The sequence below is a fragment of the Lepisosteus platostomus genome, chromosome 8 (assembly GCF_059453375.1).
Source record: "Lepisosteus platostomus isolate fLepPlt1 chromosome 8, fLepPlt1.hap1, whole genome shotgun sequence".
Classification (NCBI taxonomy): domain Eukaryota; kingdom Metazoa; phylum Chordata; class Actinopteri; order Semionotiformes; family Lepisosteidae; genus Lepisosteus; species Lepisosteus platostomus.
The window spans coordinates 58,308,728-58,331,417 of NC_142618.1; the positions used below are offsets into that span (position 1 = coordinate 58,308,728).

Consider the following 22,690-nt stretch of genomic DNA (forward strand, 5'->3'; position numbering starts at 1 on the left):
ATCTTTGTACTTTGGAGCAAATTCTAATATGCCTTTTCTGATGAGAGACTTTCAGTGTAACTCTTCTACTTCCACGTTTTCACAGGCAGCAAGTGTAGATATTTTTCTTTGCTGATCCAGTCATGACTGATTGGTAATTACACCTGTGGTTTCTTTCTTCTTCAGGATATTCCAAAGTGTTGAATGTGGTTTGCCCAGTGTCTGTAGTGTGGTTCTGATTTAGGGTTTCTTTTAGCGTTAAAATTGCCTGCTTTTTTCTTAAATAGAAAGTTCTTTGGATTTCATTTTGACTTTGAACTACAGACTTCAAAATATTGCAGCCAAAGCAAGACTGAGTTCTTTTAATGAGCCTAATTATCCAATGACAAATACTTGACCAATAAGAATCCCTGTCCCACGTTTTGCTCCTGCAACTTAAATATTAACTTAAATATGAAGAAAATCCGTACAGTAGGAGTGTATTTACCAGTTTTGTTTTTATTTGAATAGATTATAATTAGAGCTCGTAGTGAAATTCACAGTTTACATCAGTTAAATACATACTGTCATCAATGAAGTTAATAAAAAGTGTTTAGTATTATTAAGAGTAAAAGAGGTAAAAACTGCAGATTGACAAATTACCTGAGCTAGAGCTTTCACAGACAAGGCAAAGAACAAAGATGAACACGGGCATCCCCACCAACTATCACTAGAAACAACAAACTAACATTTATTGCACGACAATACCTGAGGTGTTAACACACTGTAGAATACTTTAACCATGTCAGTGAAACCTGATTCTAAACACATTATCCAAAACAGGCCACAGACACTGTGTTCCCACTTAACCTGATCGAAAGCCTTTTCTACATCTATTCACAGAGCAGGAGGGGGTAACACAGAGGACAATGTTTTTTGTCAGCTTGTATAATGTGGATCAGATAATGAACATGATCAAAGGCCAACCCCCTTTAATGAAGCCCATATAATTGTGTTGAACTGTTTTAAACATTTACACCTACATCTAGTGTTAAAGTATAAAATATATAGTTAAAGGATAAAATAAGCATGAAATAAGGCTTTCACAGGAAGCTGCCTGTTTGGCTGAGTTGTGAACCTTTTGAGCGATACCTCAACTGCATAGAAATGTAGACTTCCTCACACACATGTAACTGCCCATGCTTGTGATCGGTGCTTTCTAGAATAGGGACGTACCTGATGCAGATGGTAATTTTAGTTTGTAACAATTTTATGTCAGCCTCTGAAAACCCTGACCATCAGATAAATTCATTTTAATTTCATTCATATAACTTATTTGACTACTCAGAGGCATTTCCGAGTGGTACTCGGTGGCGCCCTGAAGTGTGCTCTGTAACCTGAGGGAGGTTTTTTCCCCATGAAGACGTGTTCAGATGCGGCTGTTCTGTGGGGCCTAGTCTCTGCAACTTTATCTACAATTCGTGGGGAAATGTTTTCTTTAGTTGAATTCAAACACATGAGAGGTTACACACAGGAGGAGGTCATTCCTCCTGTCTAACCCATTTGGCTATAGTGATCTGAGCATCTCATCCAGCTATTTCTTGAATGAAGTCAGGGCATCAGCTTAAACAACACGGTTACTGTAGGTAGCTTGTTCCGCAATCTTCAGTGTAAGGAATTCCTCCTGTTTTTAGCTCTGAATTCACTTCCCCATAGTTTCCATTTCAATTCTCTGTTGCTGTTGACTCTGCTGGTGAGAAATAATAAATGAGTATGTAAGCTAAATGCATGCAGCATGATTGTTAGAGAATACTCCTCCAGTAGTCTCTGCATGGCTCTTTTTTTTACTTCTAAAATTGCAAAACTAGAAACCCCGTGTTCCACTTCTTAAAATGGTCTCAATGTGTAGGAATTGCATAAACAGTTGACTTCTTCTCACACATAAAATGCGTTCTGTGTAATGAAGCCTGATAAGAGTTTCTTATGCAAACATATAAATTTGTAACTGAGCTACCCTATCTGTAACTTTTGATAAAAGTGAACAAAGCGTGATATCAGAATACTGCGGTGTACAATAATTGGTTTGTAATTGCATATTTTCAGGCCAACAATACCTTAAGGTCCTTGGCAGAAACTCCATCCATCAGTAAGTGTTCTCAGTTGCTTCTGTGCTTTTAGCTAATTTATCTGGGTGTACCTGCTTTAGCTATTACATGTACTGTATTGGCATGACTAAGCACCAAATCAATGCTTAACATGATGACATTTTTATTACCTTTAATAACTTTTTAAATAAGTAAATACTGGGGGTGTTCCTATGAATAGAGACCTCAGGGCAGGTAGGGTGTTTTGTTGAACCTAATATGAAATCAAATGATAAAGTTATTAAGCTGACAAAATAACTTTCTGCAGTTTGTTTCCACACTTATGTAAGTGTTAAAGAATGTGAAAGATACGTTGTGGAGTTATTCTTAATAACAAGGTGTTAATGGCAGTTTGAAAGCTAGGTAGGACTGAAAAGAGTGAACAAACATCACACACGCCAACATGTACTAATATCACTAAAGGATAAAGGTCAAAGTTCAGAATACGTACAGTGTCAAGTCAAGAAGCTGTGGATTCAAAATTAAAATTGAAATCCAGGTTTTTCTTTAAGTGATAATTGTTAAGAAGCCCGTAATGCATCAATCAATATTGTAAAAAAAAAAAGATCTTTTTGGTTACTCAAAAGTCAACTACTTTTCTACCAATGAAGCAGTATTTTTATATCTCTTTTATGTGGAGGCTGGACTTCCTTTCACTCCTTTCCAATTATTCATGACTCTACTGTAATCTCTCAATATATTGATAGGTTCTCTCACAATAATGGTCAAACCATTATTTGCCTAACTTTATTATCCGGCTTCAGAGAATGCCCAAGGCTTTTGCAGATGTCATATCCTTTTTTATCCATACCAACAGTCGATTCTTTCCCTTCTTGAAAATGATATACATCAATCTAAGCTCCTAACTCAAAAACTTGCTGAATATTTACTGGCGCTCAGATGGTGATTACGAAAGTGGAGCAAATTGTGCACTGAAATTGCCTATCAAAAGGCCTTGATAGTCACTCTATTAATGTGTCTCTTTTGAGATGAAAAGTAGTATATAGTACAAGTGCAAGGGATAATGATAATGATTCTTATAAAAAGAATTATCAGTGTAATATAAAGTGTCATTATCACATTGAAGCTGCTATAAATCAAAGGCGAGCATGTATTTTCCTGTTCATAGAGTATAGTGTAGTGGCAGCGGTTATACTGCACACTGCAGTTTTGCCCAGACCAACCTAGAAGGTACTGCTGGATGCAACGGCTACAGGATGTATGTTGTGCGTTGAACCTATTCACTATTCCTGCACTATTGCGGCATAAAAATGTAAAAATAAAAATTGTGCAAGCTCAAAGCAGAACTCCACTAGGTCACTGGGAATAGAGCATTCTGCGTCGCTGCTGTTGCACTTGTGCTGAACGTGTGTTAATTGGACTTGACTGACAAGTCAGGCTGGAAATGCATGATCAGGACTGCTTTGGAGCAGCAAATGTGGTAATATATTATAATTTGTTTATATTTTTTTTTATTTGTGGACACATACCTGTGTATGTCATCATTGGTCATCTGTTGTCTGCATGCTGTGCTGGTTGATAATCTGTTGTCATCTTTCCTCCTGTGTTTTTTTGCCTTTCATTATTTTTGCTGTTCGTTAAGAAACGTGTGCAACAACAACCCTGCCCTAATCTTTGCCTAAAAAGCAACAAAATTTGAAGAACTGTCATATTTAATAGAGTCTACTACTTTTCAAATCAGATTCGGGAAAACCCCTTACTTGACCTTACTTGTACATTTTTGGTGACTTTTGTTTCCTGCAGGAAGAAGGAAGAGGACAAAGATAAATTTAAATAAAATCATTTGCATTTGTGAATTTGCTAATTGGAAAGACACCACTCAGTCTATTACTTGGTCTCTAAGTGCAGTAAAAAAAACAACAAAAGTTGTTTTGCACAAACCTCTACATGACCTTACAGAAAGGTGGAGTTCTCATCGGCTGTATGATGTGAATTTCAGTCTAAACCTATTGACAGATGTGTTTTTTATGTGCTTCTCTGACAGATGCCAATAAATGTCTGGAATTATGCACGAACGTGCGTGTATGACCTTGTTAACCTCAGTATGAGTCATGTAATAAGCAGTAGGTATATAACGCAGATAGATTCTCTTTCTCTGAAAATGCACCTTACCAGGATGTGACCAGTTTCACAAGATCCTCTGGTTTGCTTCAGCTTTCATGTGCCTGACATCCGCCTACAGTTCACCAAAAAGCCAGCATGGTTTGAATCATACCTATTGGGCTGCCAACAACAAGAGAAATGATATATTATTATTTTTCCAGAGCTCATTTCATATTGCCAGCATCCATGTTGCATAATCCACTATCTAATGCATTTCACTTTGACATACAGTATAAGAATATTTAAAAATACAGTCCATTTGGTTTTTAGAAACAAATTGATCTGAGAACATCATCTAGCTGTTTCATTAAAGAACCCAGGGTATCAGCTCCTGAGTGTGAAGAAGTGACAGCAGTTCCCAGTTTTAAATGTGCTTCCCCATGACATCCACTTATGTCCTCTGGTTCATGATTCATTATTCATTCTGACGATATGGTATTCTTTGGGATATTTTGTTCAATGTCTTTGGGGATTTGCTATGTAAAAAACACTCTACCCTATGCCTGTTAAGGCAGTATAATCTATATGATCTCATCTTCAACTTATTTTAACATTGTCATTCTACAAATATACCTTGGATTGTTTTAAAGGCTTACACAGAATTCCCTCTCAATTGATTCCAGAGTGAGCCTTACCAACTAGATGTCACAGGGCCAAACCAGTCCAGTACCTCTTAATTGCAGTCTTCAGGGGTCTGCAGTGGAAACAGCAAGACCAAATAATTGTTTGGTGCAAGAAATGCCTCCCTAGGTGGCAGCAAGAGAGCAGAACAGCACTTACTAGAGTCATAGAGTATAAATATTGTATAAATATCTTGATTCTAGAGCCCCCACTCATTCATTATCATTTCATGATCACCTTCGCTTCAGCGCCCTGGACCATCCCTTGTAAAATGAGAGGGGGTTCCAATAGCCCCGTTCTCAGGGGCCATGGTGCAAAACCTTCAGTCAGGTGAGTTTGGCCAAAAAAGCAAACATATTCAAAGCTCCTTCAAATCACCCCACGGCTATTTCATAATTAGTTCGGAGGAACTGTCAGAAATTCTCGTTCTCGGTCTCTGTCCCCTTCTTGGTCTCCATCTCCAACTCCGGCTTGGTCTTGGTCTCCATATCTGTCTCCATCTCCATCTCCATCTCTGCCTCGGTCTCTGCCTCATTCTCCATCTTGGTCTCGTTCTCCATCTCAGTCTCAACCTCGATCTCCATCTCCATATCTGTCTCTATCTCCATCTCCATCTCTGCCTAATTCTCCATCTTGGTCTCGTTCTCCATCTCAGTCTCGACCTCGATCTCCATCTCCATATCTGTCTCTATCTCCATCTCCATCTCTGCCTAAATTTCAATCTTGGTCTCGTTCTCTGTCTCAGTCTCCGTCTTGGTCTCCATCTCCATCTCCATGTCCATCTCATTCTCTATCTCCATTATCCGTCTAGTTCTCGGTCTCCATCTCCATCTCCATCCTGGTCAAGATTCCAGCTACTTGTGCCTAGATTAGATTCTTGCTAACTTGATCATAATGTCAGCAAAAGGAAGAGCGGGAAAAAAGCTAAAAAAATCACTACATTTACAAAAAAGCAGAATACCATCGAGGGAATATTAAAAGGTTCATGAATGATTTTGAAGCTGAATTTTATAGATCTGAACTGCAAATTACATATATTTATGTATGTTAAAAACAGAGATTCCATGGAGGGTTAATAAAGGGATAGTGTACGGGCCAGTGATCACAGGGGAAGTGTTATCTGTGGTTGAAAGGCTTTCCTGCTTGTAACACATGGCTTTCCATTGTCCTATAAGGTGTACGGAGCAGTGAACCAAACACACTGCTACAGAAACGCACTTTAAAGACAGACCGCTTCTTCTATTATGCTTACTGCCTACGGGCAGTGCAAAGCTGCTGAACCTACTTTTACATTTAAACTAAGAGTGGTTAATCCATTACACTTAAAACTGTATCAGCTTTTTGTAAGGCAGTTGTATCAAGACTTTGTCCTGGGTAATTTTTTTGAAAAACATGTAGAATAAGAGGACAGAGGTGAAACCTCCCTCATTAATTATCAACATTTTTTTTTCCCCACAAGCATTTTTCTGGCTGTTCACACATGTGTTTCTAGGAACAACAGCAATGTTAATTAACAGCTAAAAGTTTACCGCAGAAGGTCCTTCACTTTGTTAATGTCTGGGCAGCAGAAGATTTGTCCTACAGAGGTGCAAGAAGTCACAGAGTAGTGGAGTAGTAGTTTTCAAATATGTGTATGATACTAGTGTATTATACTAGACAATCCAGAGAGACACCATGTACTCTGAAAGCAGAGGGATTTTCTATGAGGCTTTATACCCTTAGTATTGGTTTAGCACACTATACCCTAACTGCATGAAGAGGTGTTAGGAAAAGGGACATATTTGGAGAGAATATTTTGGACCTCCATAAAAGCCAGCCTTGCAGTGCCCAGTTGTCATGTATCCCTTTGCTACTGAACCATAAGTCCTGCTTCAAAACACATCAAACCAACCTCTACTACTCCCATTACGAAGCAAAACACAAACTACTTTAGCTCATCTTGCATTGGAAATACATAGATTCACACGGAGACTCATTTAAGGCTGTAACAAGATTCCTGGCCTTTTCTTGTTTATCTTACAAAAGTGGCCAGAGACCTCTTTTCAACAGGGTGTGACAAATGTGATGTGGTTGAAAAAACAAAAATATCTGACATGGGCTGTTAATCAGTACTCATATCGGAGAAATCTCTCGTTTTTGTAGTTATCGGAGTAATAGTTTATGCTTTGAACAGCACCTGTGTGGGAAATGTGGGAGATAACTTCAAAATGCACCATGTTATCGCCATTTTCTTCTATTAGTAAGGTGTGAACATGCTTAGCCATTACTCTAAGGCCTATTTAAACTAGATAAGAAGTTTCATTACCAAAAGGGGTGTGCTTCGATTCATAATGAATTTTCCTTAGGTCAACATGAGCTAACCCACCTGGAATGATAAGTACTTTGAAATAATAATAGTAAGAAAAACAACAGTTATATCTGTCAGCAAAATAGGAACAGGCGTCTTGTGAAGCTATATTTTTCATTTAATATATTCCTGGAGACCCCTCTCTTCTTTAACTTTTTTTTTCATTTCCCACGGTTAGGTGCCCTTCCTCACATGGCTTGTATAGACAAGGCCTTTCGTGTGGAGACAGGCTGCGGTATTATGACTCCCGGGTGCTTTCGAAAAGCCCGTCTCAAATTATACTTGTTTAAAAGCATTAGACCAACATGGTGGGACATGAGATATACTTTTAAATCCTTAAAAAATTTGCGTCACTATCCGTAAAGGCTGCCTTAATCCCTTTCTGCAAAGATAGTAAGTTTTGTGCTCACATCCTTTAAAAAACAGAAACTGCAAAGGCACCATCAAGCCAATGAAATCACATGCCCATTTTAAGACACTGTTCACTTAATACAACTGAACATACTTTTAAAACGGGCCCTTAGAGCTGTTGTTCAAAGTCTGCAGCAAGTTTTCTTGTCGCCGGGACCTCAGGAGATGGATTATATCGGTAGTTTCTTTCGCACTGTTGGATTGTCACACGTTTGGCCTGATGAAGGAAGCTCTCCAAGCTCACAGTACAGAGATGGTACTGTAGCAAGGTCTAAGAAGCAGGGCTCAGAGAGCAGCCAGCTTGGGCAACTATAACCTTGTGAGGAGATTACAGACGTGGGTGGATGTGCAGAGGGAACGTGCTGAGAAATAAAGCCTATGTGGATAATTCACAAATTCACAATACTTACTCTCATAATATGTAGTGAGCAACATCCAAGCAACACAACAGAGAGAGTTGGGGCGAACAGAACAACATGGGTGAGCTAGGGGTGAAGAGCTGACTCTGTCTCAAGTCATTTTGATGAGCACTAATCTTGGTGGTGCTGAGTCTGTCAACCAACCCAGTGAGCACTATTCAAACATTATTACTGCTGCCAGAAAGTCATATCCAAAGGGCACCTTACTACAGACTAAATCGAAAACTATAGAACAAGCCAGAGCATCTTCTGGTTTTGCCTCTCCCAGTACATTTAATATGAGAATAGGAACTCTCACCCAATTAAGTGCTATTTTGAAATGTTACCTCACCCATGCTGGTTTTCAAAAACTAAACATATGAATAACAGGTCTGATCTATAATTAATTTTCAATTATGCCATTCACATATTTATACAACGTTGATGTAATTAAATTTGATATTCAGAATGTATATATCTGTATATTTCTTAACTCTGCACTCTTTTCTTGGTCTCTAGAGATTTCAAATTCAACAGTTCTCAATTATTTCTTTCTAGTATTATCTTTGATTTTTTAAATGCTGGATGCCCCTGATTGGTCTGACATTGCAAATACTTTTAGTAGAGTTTTAAATTCAGGGTACTGAATATAACTGAAGATTCACACAAAGCCCTTTGTGTACTGTATCTCACTGATTCACAGTAATTTAGAAAATCTGGCCATTGTGTGTTGCCTGCAGCCTCACTGAAGAAATAAAGGCAAGGTTTATTTGCTTAAAGATTGAAAGGTGTTTTATAAGAAAAAGTTCTAATTTTGAAATGGACACCTTTTGATTTTTCCATTTCTCATTTTCTCAAAACAGACGAAACAACTAAATTAAATTAATTCTGACCGAGTCCTTTTGGACCAAATTAAAATGCTAAGCAAATGTGAATTATTGCTTATTTGTGAGCAAAGAAGCATGTTCTGCATCTGAACTTGTCGTTGTTTTTACTTTTTTCAAAACCTAAGCTACTCTCTACACAGAGATCCAGAAACAGGCTGATTTCACTCACCACGTTCCACACAGCAGTCATCGGGTTCAGCTGCTGCTACCTCTGAGGAAAGAATGAGTCAGTTCCCTTTTGGAAAAGTGCCACCAGGGTTCATACTGAAGTCCAAAGATTGAAAATAAAGGACATCTGCAGACTTGATAGGTAAGACAGTTACTTCAAGAGTTATCATAAACTTTATACAATTGCTGTAACCTAATCAGATAGTGATTGACTGTATTCCTATAATCATTCAGAAGTAGATCAGTGATCACAGTGGGCTGTGAAAGGCACTTCTTCCATTTTACGTGTCACCTGTGTGATCATACTGTAGCTGAGCATTGTTTAATTGTGTAGAATGTGCAAAATAGTATCTACATGATACAAACAGCAATATTATTGCCCTGCAAATAGCCTACTGCTATCCATTTGTAGGATAATGAGATGAACCTGAAAACAAAAAAAGCAAAAGAAAACCAGATACAGCTGATTAAAACTCAGAAAGTATGATGAAGCTACTGTGAAAAAAGGGTGAGGTTCGTCAAAAACAGTAAAGAAAGTTCAAGCTTAATAAAAGGGTCAACTGCTATTTTAAAAAGTACTGCAGGCTTAGTACTGCAGGTTTTTGTAAGTACAATCTTGGACAGGGAGCAATTGATAGTACACCAAGCTTTTTTTAAGTGACCATTTCATATCTTGTACCTATGATGTAAAGTGTTTTCGAGACAAGGAATCCAAAGATTTATGAAAGTCATTTCATATACGTCATTAGCTAGCCAGGTGTTCAGAGAAGGCAGGTGAAAAAAAAAAGTTTGTTCCACATTTTCAGTAGGAATGTAGTTTTTGTCGCACTCAGAAAAGAAAAATCTCCAGCTAACATTACCACTTGCATTTGTAAAGGCATTTTCAAGCCTTTTCTTTAACTTTTTCCATTTCTAAAGGCACTTACTGAACTTTGTTTCTCTTGTTTGTGTTAACAACAGAATATTTATTAATGTCTGTTGAATAAAAAGCACAAAAAAAGGAGTGAAAGGGTTTTCTCCTGTGTGCTACGAAATCCTTGTTTTTTTTTTCAGGAGCTGGGATTCGCCTTGTGCAAATCAAGTTAGTGGCAATGAGTGAAACTAAGATGCATAAATATGCAAGAGGTTTCAGGATCTGGAGAGAGAGGGAAAACCCTTGTAAAGGATACTGCAGGACAATAAGGGTAAGATGAGTTGAGGACAGGGTCAGAAGAAAAAGAGAAGGCTAAAATAAGATGCGGAGACAAAAATTGAAAGAAAACCAAAGAGATACTGTACAATACAGAAGAGTTCCCTTGCCTTTCTTCATCTGTCCCAAACTACCCTACTTGCGCCTGTCTGACACTGGTGTGCACCTCCTGTGTGCTTCGCTTCAGCAGGGAAACCTGTTCTAACACAATGTTAGCGTGATTGCCTCCGCTACAGCTGAACTTGCGGCCTGGCAGCAGCTAAAACAATTTTAATAAAGCCCCTAGGCAACAGAGGTGAATGCAGAGTTCTCTCGCCAGCCGTAGTGTGAAGCATGGCAGTGGAATGCTTCAAGCCTGAGGCCCTGCAATAGGTTCAGTGTTAACTTCTGTAAACAAACTAATAGCACGAGACCACACAGTGTCTAACTACTGGCTTCAACTTAATGCAAATAAACTGTGGGGGCCTGATGTGCAACTTCTCTTGGCTAAGGGTTCAAAACATGAGGAAAAGACTACAGTTTCCTCTTGAAAGTCATTGGTGTGCTTTAACCCCAATCACAATATCTGAACATCGCAATGGTTACCATGAGATGAGTTTATTTAATCCGTCCCACTCATGGGATTCTGTTTTAAGTTAAAAGGACACAATTGAATACACTGGGAACAACCCACCACCATCAACCTTACTGTGCCACTCCACACAGATCAAGGGGCCACCCCAGAAAGAGTTATTTAGGGTAGGAAACAGGACCCCCGGTCAAAATCCAATGCAGGCACATGGAAACCTGCAGACTACACAGAAAACACCCGAAAACTGGAACCAATCCCAAGAACAGGGAGCTGGGAGGCGCCAGCACGAACAGCAACCTCACTGTGCCACTCCAGAACAAGGGGCCAGCATCGTTCCAAAGTGCAAACAGGGCAGAAGTGGAAAGTACTGAGTGTGGAAGTGCATTTATAAGCTAAAACAGGGGTTGCTTCTTTAAGCACAAAGTAGTGGACATAGGAACAAGCTACCAAGACATGCTGTTGCAACAGATACCTTGGCTTCCCTCAAGTAATGGCTGAATGTGATCCTCAGATACATTAATTAATAACTACCAAACGGGCTTCATGGACCAAATGACCTTGTCTCATTTGCATTCTCCTGTTCCTATATTCTTTAATAAGCAAGTGAGAATTACTCATTACTACTTACCAGAGCACTTCAGGAGAATTAGCTTGCTCTGGTGTACAATAGCAGTGTCGCAAACTTGGAGTTGAACCACCAACCTTCCAGTTACAAGTCCAGGGCTCTAACCAGTGTTCCCCAAACCACACTTCTTTTTCCCCGCTGTCAGCCACCATTGAACTGACAGATGTCGTTGCACATTTGTTATTCTCCACCATAGACAGCAGTACCCCCTGCTCACGCTCACAGGGAAGCATGTAGTTAGTACAGGTGATAGTTTAATCTACAGTAGAGTTGTAGGGATGTACCCATGTAAATCACCAAGTTACCAGTGTGAGTATCAACCCTCCTATAAGCTCCACTGCCTAAACGTTGCGTTTTCTTTCTTCTTTTTTCAGCACGGAACAAACCTATCACTTGTTCCTTTGCAGCCTACGCACGCTGACCCAGCTACCCACCTGAACTACCTCCTATAAGCCTTTGCCTTTAGAAATGCTTCCCGAGCTGTATCACTGAAAAAGCAAAGTGTGAAAAGGCAGAGTGGCAGAATCATGAATAAGTACATGTGGTGAAGAAAACATGCAAAACTGCAAAATTGCTTGTTCTACTCACCACTGTGACTTTTACAATGTATGTAAATAAGGTCTGCAGAGCTCCTGTTGAATCCCAACTATGATTTTTTATGAAAATGCTTTAAAACAAGATACTGTACACCTGGTGCAATTCAAAAGACGAGCCTCCTGGGTGAGATTATCAAAACCCTCTGATCTATACGCTTGTGTACTATGAGTTGAGGACAACATAGGCAACTGGTTGTGGAGAGACATCATATTAATTAGTTTTCCAGGATTTAATTCACAAATGTAAAGAAAATGTCAAGTGTTAATAGCAAACTGCTTTGGAAGCCTGCGTTGTTGGATGTCTTTTAACTCCTTATAGCAGCTAACCTGACAAGGAATGGGTTATTTTATTGGAAATATAACCCTGTTTTCACCAAGGAGCCAGTTTATTTTCAGATACCTTCCTGTGACAACATTTAATCATGGTGGGGCTGCAGCAGAGCCCCAGTACTTTAACTGATCAGAGCAGGCATTTTGAATCTCAGATTCTGCAGGGAGATGTAAACTTAGCTTTGGATCTGAAATACTAGACCGCTCCCAACGCCCGCCCCCACCCTGTACCGCCTTAAACCACAGGAATGTTAACATTACTACAACTATCAGCTCTCCTTTCTCCTCAAAATACTCTACTCCAGTGTGCTGTTTCACAGACCTTGGGGAAGACATGTTGGAAGTGCAGCTTTTCTGCACCTGGTCTTGCAAAGAAGACTCCGTTTCAGAAGGATCGCCCTCAAGTGGCTGGAGGGTGTCCCTGCAACAGCACACCCACTGACATACTGTATGCAAAGCCTTTTGATCTGTGAAACCAGTTTGCATGTTCAACTGCTGGCAGAAGAGAGGCCTTTCACCTCCTCTCCCTATCGTAACATCCACATTTGAACAAGAAGGCCATGTAGAAGCCCCCAGCTTTGCAGAAACAGGAATTTAGATAATGTTCTTCACACTTCTCTTCTTTAATAAAGCCATGGGTATTTACACTTTGGACATCTACAGTAATGTAGATTAGGATTGATGACGCCAAGTTTCATTTTGGACTCAACCTGCCCTTTGGAGGCTTTGATTACAGCATGCTTGCATCTATGTGATGGATGTATGATATGTATTTATGTATATTACATATGTACATATTATAGAGATATATAATTGATGTTTATATTAAATAATGTTCTACACTTTAACATTCCTTTCCTTTATGCAGTAATAACAATCACGAAGGTACACCTTTAAAATGTAAAAAGACTAAACCTCCGAAAAGCACTATGGTGTTTGTTTTTTTTGTTATTTTATCCCTGTGGAAGACTATACTGGTGTGAACTAGATCTTGCTCCAAGCGATAAATTGCCTCAGGTGTCGCAGGAACATTGCTTTCCATCCGAATTTCCGAGTTCAAAAACTACACATGTACAAGACATGGTATAGTCATTTCAAGTGTCTTTGGCCTTCAGCTTAGATTAATGAAACATGAAACCCTTTCAGTTACCTCTTTGTCTTGGGAATAATAAATTGGATGTTTATAAGAACATTCATAGTAGCCACTGTTTGTGACAGAGGAAATTAGCTTGAGGCCAGTGAATTGCTGTTAAGTTTCAGTGTGTGGCTCTAGAAATGTCAGAATTTCTCAATCAGTCTTTTGTTTTCCATTGAGATAACATCCAACTGTCACCTTATTATCTTTCTAAACAGGTTTTATGGCATGCTCTGCATCCAAGAAAGCTATCTGTGCACTTAACTTGTACACGCCAATCTCACGCGATGGGCATATTTGGGGTGAAAAGAAATAATAAATCCTTATGTAATTCAGTCTATGTCAGGAGTTCTCTGACAAGTCCACACTTCACTCCTGGGCTGTCTGATGGAAACATGTGTTGACAACTCGCCAGATGATTCCCGGGCCAAGTACTGTGCAGGTTTTCTGTACTTCTTGTTAAATTTGTGAAAGGAACATGATTAATTTCAAACTGGTACCTGTAAAAAGCACAAAGTTCTGAGTGTTAATTCCAATATTGTGTTTGGGCATTCTGGCGTGAGGATGCTGTGTTGTATTTAAAATGTTCAAAACAAACTAGGTGCCTCCTTTCCTGTAAAAAGTATCAAGATAAATGAATGTTTTGCTGAAGTCGTTAGTTTATAATGACAGATTTATCCTCTACCTTCTCAAAGTTATTAAACAATGCAAATTGCATGAATTCCATTTCCTGCAAAATGAAACAGACAATAAAATGCAATTATGGGTTGAGGAAATTGTTTTTTTGAAAGGTAATTTCTGAGCCTAAGCATGTCTAAGTGTTCAGTATTAGACAAGCACCTGGAAGAACAATACGGTATACTGTTTCTTGAATATTTAAATGATCAATAATCCCATTAAAAAATGCAAGATGTTTTATTCTATTAAAATCAGCCATAAAATTACTTAATTAGACAAGCAGTGAATAACACTGCCGTGAATCCTGCGTACAGAAATGAAGCAAACGAAACTAAAATTAATTGTGTTAATCACAAGTCTAAGTGCATTGCATTGCGCAGGCAAAATCAATGAGGGAAAAAATTACATTTATACATTTCTCAGTGAAAGTGGTTGTGTTAAATCTGTTGGTGGCTTGTTATTGTGTTTGAAGTTTCAAGGTGTGTCAGGGGTACAGATTGCTATTTGTGACTCTGAGAAGAAGCGGGTGAAGACCCTGTCCATACAGTCCTAGAATGGAAATGTTTTCTTAGGTGCTGTAACGACTCTTTAAACATTATAGTGTGATTTAACCGTGGGGCGTATAAATACTCCCTGGCTGCCCCCAGCTCTATCTAACTCCTCTCCCTCCACCCCAACTTCATCATTGCAGCAGCTCCCTGCTTCATTCCTCGTAAGTGCCCAGGTTCAGCCAGGCGAGTTAACACCAAACTGACAGTGCTCCATCCCTTTATATTCATCAGCTCATTTTGTCATTATTAGAATTTGATGGAATGTGGGAAGTAAAAGCAAATGTTCTTTTAACGTTTACTTGTTACTTGTATCTACCATAATGTGAGATTATACTGTTGATCATAAGGTAAGTTGTCTAAAGTCGATAGAATCTCTTCAGATTGCAGTGGTGTGTTTTTATGATGTTACAGTTTATCCTTTACACTTATCCTAATCTTCAATTATTCCTTGGCAGTGACTGTACTAGTGTAGGCAGCTGCTGTAGGCTTGCTGTTGCAAAAAGATTATAGTTGTGGGAATCTGGGTGGCCCGCCCATTTATCTTTGGGAAAGTTTCGTTTAAATATCACTGTACATTACAGTAGTCCGAACTTCTTGATCAACTTCTGGTGTCTGACTTGGGTCTTGTGGTGCACTCTGTTCTGCTCTATTGCATTTTAGTGTTGTTCCTACTTAGACTGACTTTTACCTTTCTCACTAACTAGTTCTGTGAATACAGTTTCCTAAAAGATTCTTTATCCTGACGTTAAAGGGAAAAAAGGAACATGGAACCATTGATCTTCGAGAAATCCTGAATCCTGGAATCTCTCCCTCCCGTTTCTGAAGACCATTATTTTAAATATTTTACATACAGCATACTGTAATATTGAATTTTCATTGTATCCATTTGGGATTGGATAGTTTATTTGGTGACTGTTCTGATTAGGTAAAACACATGCTACCTTAACTAAGAACAATTACAGGCTACTTACAATATTCTGTTCAGTGGCTGAGTGTTGAGCTTAGAAAGAAAAATGAGAAAATCTGTTTGTGGATAGAAGCCTCTTATTCTTATTTGTATGTATTCTTCTACATGTACAATTTACAGGCAACCCTCACATGGTGACCACATCTTAGTAAATACAATTGTCACTGAATTATAATTAAGAAAGCCATGAGTTTTGTTTTATAAAAATGTGTTACATGATTTTTACATGATGAAAAATCTATCTATCTTCCTTTGGCGACAGTCTAAGCAACACATTCCTTCGACTACCCCTAATACAACAATGTTTAAAGACTTTTTAGGGTGCTTTTTTACAGTTACTGTAGGTGTAGATAATTCATGGGAAACTTTGGGGCCAAGTAGTCTACCTCCAGAATGTTCGAGAACTCCTTTAAACAATGGGTTGTGGGCATATGGAACAGACTACTTCAAATATATAAAGTATTATACAGTATATAAGATTATATTATTATTTTATATAATATATAATATAATAATACATTATCATGTATTAATATTATATAATATTATAATATAGCAACATATACTGCTACTGTTCTAAAAGTGTCAGACATTACTACGTTTTTGTGAGATGAGTCTTCAAGCGACCAAATCTAGTTTTAAGAATACAAATCTGAAGATACTGTTATTATCTTCAGAGGTTTAAACCTCAACAATTGAGCTCATCTGCAATCATTGACTTTCTAAAAAATTCAAGGTGGTTTTTGTATAGATTTTTTTAAGTTAACAAACTTCAGATTTGACAGATAAGGTTGCAGTTTACTTAAGTATTTGTAGCAAAATGGTATCGGTTTAGTTCATTAGCTTTTGAAGTGCCCAGTTTCTTGGTTGGGGCTGTGATCTTCCTTGTTTGATCTTATGCCATTCGTCTGGATTGCTGATACCTGAATAGAGAAAATAAGCTCGAGATAAAAAAACAACATCCAAGCCAAAGACACACTTTTTTGTTTCATTCCAAGATCACATGCAGAAGGTATATTTACATTGACATTGATCTGCTCCATCTCCACCCCTCCACCAGATGAGATTATTGTAATACCATTCGAAGCATGATCCCTGTTGAAGCAGTTGTTTGTTTTGCATTTAATTTTCATCAGGTTGCCTAAACCTTAGGCGAATATGCAAGCTTACCTTTATTCTAAACCAGTTTTTATGTTTTATTATTCAAAACAATCTGGGACTCTCACCAGGGACAAGTGGATTAAAATGAGGAGGTATGATGGGTATTCAAAAACAAAAAACAAACATCAAGAAATTAACATGAATATCACTTTATCTGCCTCGATCCTTGTAAAAATCGAAGAGAAGTATGTTCAGCTCTTCTGCTAAGAAACACAAGCAATGCTTTTTCCAAATCATTTTTTTTTCTAATGAACTAAACATCCCTTTCTCCATCTTCCTCATCTCATGGCAATGTGTAACTGGTAACCAAAATGTATTTGCAATCCTTGTGTCTTCAAACTTTTCCACTGTGTAATGCACTTTGTATATTTTTGTTTCAATTTGAAAATTTGCTAAGATTACTTTTATTGATATAAAAATATTTGAAAAAAAAAACAGGCCTGTTAGAAGCCGCCCTTTCAGCAATGAGTGCTTCTTTTAGATGTGGAGAAAAGAGGAGAGGGTTTTTTGCTTGCTGATAACATCTCAGGAATGTTCAACAGATGAAAGGGCAAAAGCTGTCTTTAGGCACTCTCAAAAATGAGAATTAAAATCAGTACAAAAGAAACATATTTTTTCTTGTATGTGTAATTCCACCACTTACTGTACCTTTACTATATACTCTTGCTGCTTAAGGCCAGCTATAAATTGATTACATTGCTCAATTGTACAAACTGCAATAGTTCAATAATTAATCTTCTTTGTGTTAACAGATATTATGCAGTCACTGTTGATTGCCAGTGTTGATTAATAACTGTAGACTACATAAAATGATTCTGTAATTTTAAAACAGCTTTTGCTTTCTGCCTGAATTGACTTTTGAATTGTCTGAATTGTCTTCTGTTTCAATTTATTATAGAATTTCTTCTCTGACCAGATCAGTAGCCTTCCCTGACAAGTTGTTTTTAAAAGATGGTATTAGAATTTTGTTTTTTAGCACCATGTATTGCTCACTTTCAAAAGTCCTGTTGAAAACCACTTAATGATTGTGTTTATTGACACGATTTTTTTTAAGAGTGCTAAAACTAAACATATATACATGCTTTATTTGAAACTATGATCCACTTACTGAGCTTAGAAAACAGACCTATGGTCATGGTATTTTAAAAGATCTAGTTTAGACATGTTATTTTTCTGCTTAAAAAAACATGGCTCAATGTATCATATATTTGCGTTTCTGTGACCGATACGGCTGTCAGTTGAGTAATCTCTTACAACATTTAGTAGGAACCACACGGCAAGATTTACACCAGCTTGCAAAGTTTCGACAGAAGTGTAATATCTAAGGGTTTAAATTATTTGTCTGCAGGTGTTCACAACAGACATGTTGTCAAAAAGGGCTATCCATAGATTAGGTGGGGCTTAAACACACTAAAGTGTTAAAGTATAACAAGAGGCCTGGTTGATTTGGAATATGTCTCCTATTGGCGCATTTTTTCCTATTCCTTAATAACCAGTTATGTTAGGCTCTTCACGGGTAATTATTTGCTTTCAATCAGCAGCTCATGACTGAAAACTGCATTTGCCTGGGACCTCCTTTAAATGTGTGGATGATGGGCCTGGCTCACTAATTCACGTTTTGAGACCAATCAAAAGTGAGATGGTGCTTCATCTGTTTGAAGTCAGAGCTGCAACACTCCTGCGAACATCAGATTCCAAAAGTGTTACTTGATGGCTGTCTGCCATATGCCAGGTAATGCTCATGGAATTTGTGATTGGTGGCTTGCTCTAAATTCTGATATAATCCCAGCTGTGTGATAAACTTATTATTACTTGTGGGAATTAGATTATCATATGAATCCTTCACCCAGAAAAGGCTAGTAAGTGGTGTTCCCTTCTCAGCACTTATAGAATGTACTTTTCGATGGTGTATTAGGTAAATGGAATTCTTGTTAACTCCGACCTGTGGGTCAACATGTGATTCAGCTGTTTCCTCACAAATGTCTCCAGACTTTGATTTTTTAAATTCTTTTAGCACAGCACACTGTAGCTTTGCTTTCTTTCACACGTGCTTATTAAAAACAGGGCATACATCGTTTTGCCACTAATAAAACAGAAGGGTACAGTCAGACTATCTGTTTTTTCATTGAAATATTATTTTCTACATTTATTGTTCTTATCATTTTCTATTAGGGATACATGTAGAAGTATGTAAACATATAGAATGTGTTTCAATGAACCACAGATATTTGTTGCAAGCTAGGTACAAATATGTCATTTAGGATTTGCCTGTAAGCCCAGTGGATATAAGAGTGTTGAGACATGTCATGTTACGTAACATTAGCGTTTTTGTGCACAGGCTCTAATCCATTCTGGTGCCGGGACACATAAGACTTTGGGTGTAGTTTCTGTTGTATACAGATAATACTATGTCTGTTGATATCTTCTAGTTTTGTTTCTTAATGTAAAATATTATACATGGGCTGATACCTTAAGCTACTGTCTTGGAATGAGGTGTTTAGGAATGGTAAATCATCGGGAACATACACAAATCCTCTCTTGTAAAAGTGCTTACTCTTATTTCATGCTTTTAAAACAAAACAAAATTGAAATACATCATTGCCCTTGAATTAAATCCCATTTCTTAGAGTTTCTTCATCATAAATTATCATCTTTAAGAAAAGGCTTTTTTAATCAAAATATGTTTTACTCCACAACATACTACAAATACTTTTAATCTACTCTCCAGCCTATTGTATTTAACAATTCATTAAGTTTTACATTAACATTGAGGCATGTAAAACATGAAACATACAGTATTTACCATGTTTTTTTGCATTATTTTTCATGCTCTAAATTTAATCAAATGTATCATGTATATTTTCCCTGTTAGTACCACTAAAGCACCACAGAGGACAGGAGAAATAAGGAAACATCTTCTATCATCAAAGGAAAATAAGTTACTACAGAACGCGACACAGGGTGGATAATATTCATCCCAAAACACAACTCGCCACCACACAGCACAGCTCAGCACCTCTGGAACTGGAACTGGTCTGTCAGGGAGGAATTGAAAAACTGAGGACGCCTCAGGCTTTTTGTCAAATATTGACTCTGTAATCTTGAATTTGGAAAAAAAGAGAAAGTTTGTCAAAACTGCACAGTTACAAGCAGCTTTCCATTGTATGAAAAATTCCACTAACCTACAAGTAATTAAATATGTAAGGAAATCCATGAAGAGGTGGCTCTAGTTATGAACTGATAGCACAGCTCAGTTCACTGAGATACAACATTCCTCTTGTAGCTGTACTCAGGTGGCACTACGAGACCAATGCTACCAATAATCCACTATTTGCTGTGTGCCTCCGACTACGCTGGTTTTAAGATATTCAGATGATTAAATACAATACAAATAAAACACAATTATGAGATTACGAGCTAGATGAGCCACTTTATGTACCATGTACCCTATCAGAAATGCCTATGTGTACATTGTCTATGGCATTGTCTTGTCAGTGTCCATCTGTTTTCGCACCGTAGACCTGGAGAACGATATCTCACTCCACTGTATACTTGTATATGGCTGGACTGACAAATAAGCTTGAACTTGAACTAGATCTGTAGAAGACTGTTCTTTTGGAATCACAAGTCCCTCTGTGATATGCAATGAAGGAAGTGCAGCACAAACGCATGAAGAAAGCTGAAGGTTTGAACAGGCTATTGCTGGAATGAACTTGGGCCAATCCATGCAATGAAGGTCAATTTTAGAAATGTATCACAGCAAAATTATTCTCTGAATTGTGAAGCCAGCAACTGAATGAGTAAATGTCTGTATTTTAGTTCAGTAATGGACATCAATACAATTCTGCAATATGATATTGCATGATTTCATAGAGACAGGATTGAAATAATAATTCAAGGAACCAACTGAAAAGTGGATACAGAATGCAAATACAGTATTAATCTAAACGGCCAAAATGAAATCTCATATGACAAGAAAATAGAAATCAAAGTTTTGTGTGTAGAAAGCAGCATCAAAAGACTACATTACATTCCCTATAACCTGCAAATATAGGTGTTACCATTTCTTCAAAAACAGGAGGGTATACATCAGCTCAAAACTGTCTGCATGAGCGACATGGCCGCTCAGAAACCTTTCCTTCAACCTTTCAATTTCCTTTCTTCTCCTCAGCAAAGGTTTCTAAGCAGCGTCACGCCCTTCAAGACCATGTTGTGCTGACGTGCAACCTCACTGTCTTGATTTCTATGTTCTTGTCCTCCGTCGCCTTCATTATTACAGTGGTATCACCGCCTGGACATGACCCTCAGGGCTGTGTGGTGCTTCCTGACGGATTGCCTGACAATCGATGACATTATAACACATCCATTATACACCTTATTGGGTTACTTTTACACAATATATTGATGTAAAATGTTGATTATGTATTATACGCCCGATTTTTCCTGGGTTTTCACAATTCCCAATACTATAAATGAAGCTATGACTCAAACCTTCAGATTTAAAAGTATTTATTTGTTGAAAATATACAATGCGGTCAGTAGGACACTGGGGAGTCTGGGGACCCCCTATGGATTTGTGTACAAACATTTATACTTGCTGTGCATTCAAACAGACATTAAACAGATGCAGATGCCTCTTTACCAGAGATAGAAACCTCATGTGCAAGGGAAATAAAAGACGCAACAATGCACCCTGCAAACCGAGTCCCTTAGCAAGGTTTTCCCCTTGTGCAGAGCTGAAATCTTTCTCAGGTGACCCAAGTAACAGATCCCGTGGGCACGTCTTTCATCACAGAGCTGTGTGACCAGAAAGGGGAGCCCAGACTGTGGTGCTCTGCGAGCTACAAGAGGAAGCCCACAAGGCGCCTCCTATCCTGACAGCGTCGGGCCACTTTCATGAGGTCTCCACTCACAGGCCCCGAAAGCTCACAACAACAACAACAACACCACCACACACAATAATCTGGAACAGCCACAGACGCAGATGGCCGGTTTCCATGGGAGCACAAGGGAGCAGGATGTCTTTCATCCGTCAGTGTTCCTGATCAAAGGAGAATGAGGTTGAGTGAAATTGACCCCAATTTGTACCACACACACTCCACGCTAGTTTTATCATTCTGAGAAGCAGTGACTTGTCCTTGAAGCCTCCCTTTTCCAAGCTATTGATAGGAGAGCCCCTTCTATCACTCTGCGCCTCTTTATTCTATTTTTAATTTTCAACGCCTTTAAGTATTTAGGATTTTTTTTTATCAGCAGGATACATCATCACTCAGAGGCCAAAGTATCATGTTTCTATGAGCACCACTGTGGTTTATGAATTGCAGTCAGATTTACGAAGAGCTGCTTTTAAAATTTCAAAGGTACAATGATGTTAAACAGTTGTCATATTTGTTCAGTCCAATTGGAAGGAATAAAATCACTCTCTTATTGCCACTTTGTTACTTGGAACCAGCATGGTATAAAATCAAACAGAAGCTTTTTGCTGTTAACTCTTACTTTTTGATTGAAATTAAAACTCATCTTAAATAAACTAAGGTACAAACAGCTTAATTAAAGCTTATCACAGACCAAGAGAAAACAACAGAAAGAGTAAATTAGTAAAAAAAATTGTGCAATAAAATACACTATTCCAGTGTAAAGTTTAATTATACAAGCTACTTTGAAGTAATTCATGTGCAAATGAATAGTTTCTCGTTTTTCATTTTTAACAATGTTTTTGTTTTTACACCGTAGAAGGCTTAGCATATATTCATTTACTAGACATGTGTTGTCTTTCTTTGCTTATGCTCTGAAGTAATTAATGGTCTTGACTGCTGAGCATCATTTAAA

The 22,690-nt window shown here is 38.1% G+C and overlaps 2 long non-coding RNA genes across 3 annotated transcripts; one reads left to right on the forward strand and one right to left on the reverse strand.

The window, feature by feature from the left end:
* Positions 1-457: 457 nt before the first annotated feature.
* On the reverse strand, positions 458-9,164 carry LOC148657591 (uncharacterized). 2 transcript variants are annotated; one of them, XR_015941008.1, is made up of 5 exons: positions 9,060-9,164; positions 4,862-4,920; positions 4,236-4,346; positions 3,593-3,860; positions 458-1,705 (listed from the first exon to the last, which is right to left on the reverse strand). It is a non-coding gene; the product is annotated as an uncharacterized LOC148657591 (long non-coding RNA). The 2 variants fall into 2 exon arrangements; XR_015941007.1 differs by having other exon boundaries at positions 458-1,708.
* LOC148657592 (uncharacterized) lies at positions 9,082-13,559 on the forward strand. The gene is made up of 2 exons (XR_015941009.1): positions 9,082-9,200; positions 10,112-13,559. It is a non-coding gene; the product is annotated as an uncharacterized LOC148657592 (long non-coding RNA).
* Positions 13,560-22,690: the final 9,131 nt, after the last annotated feature.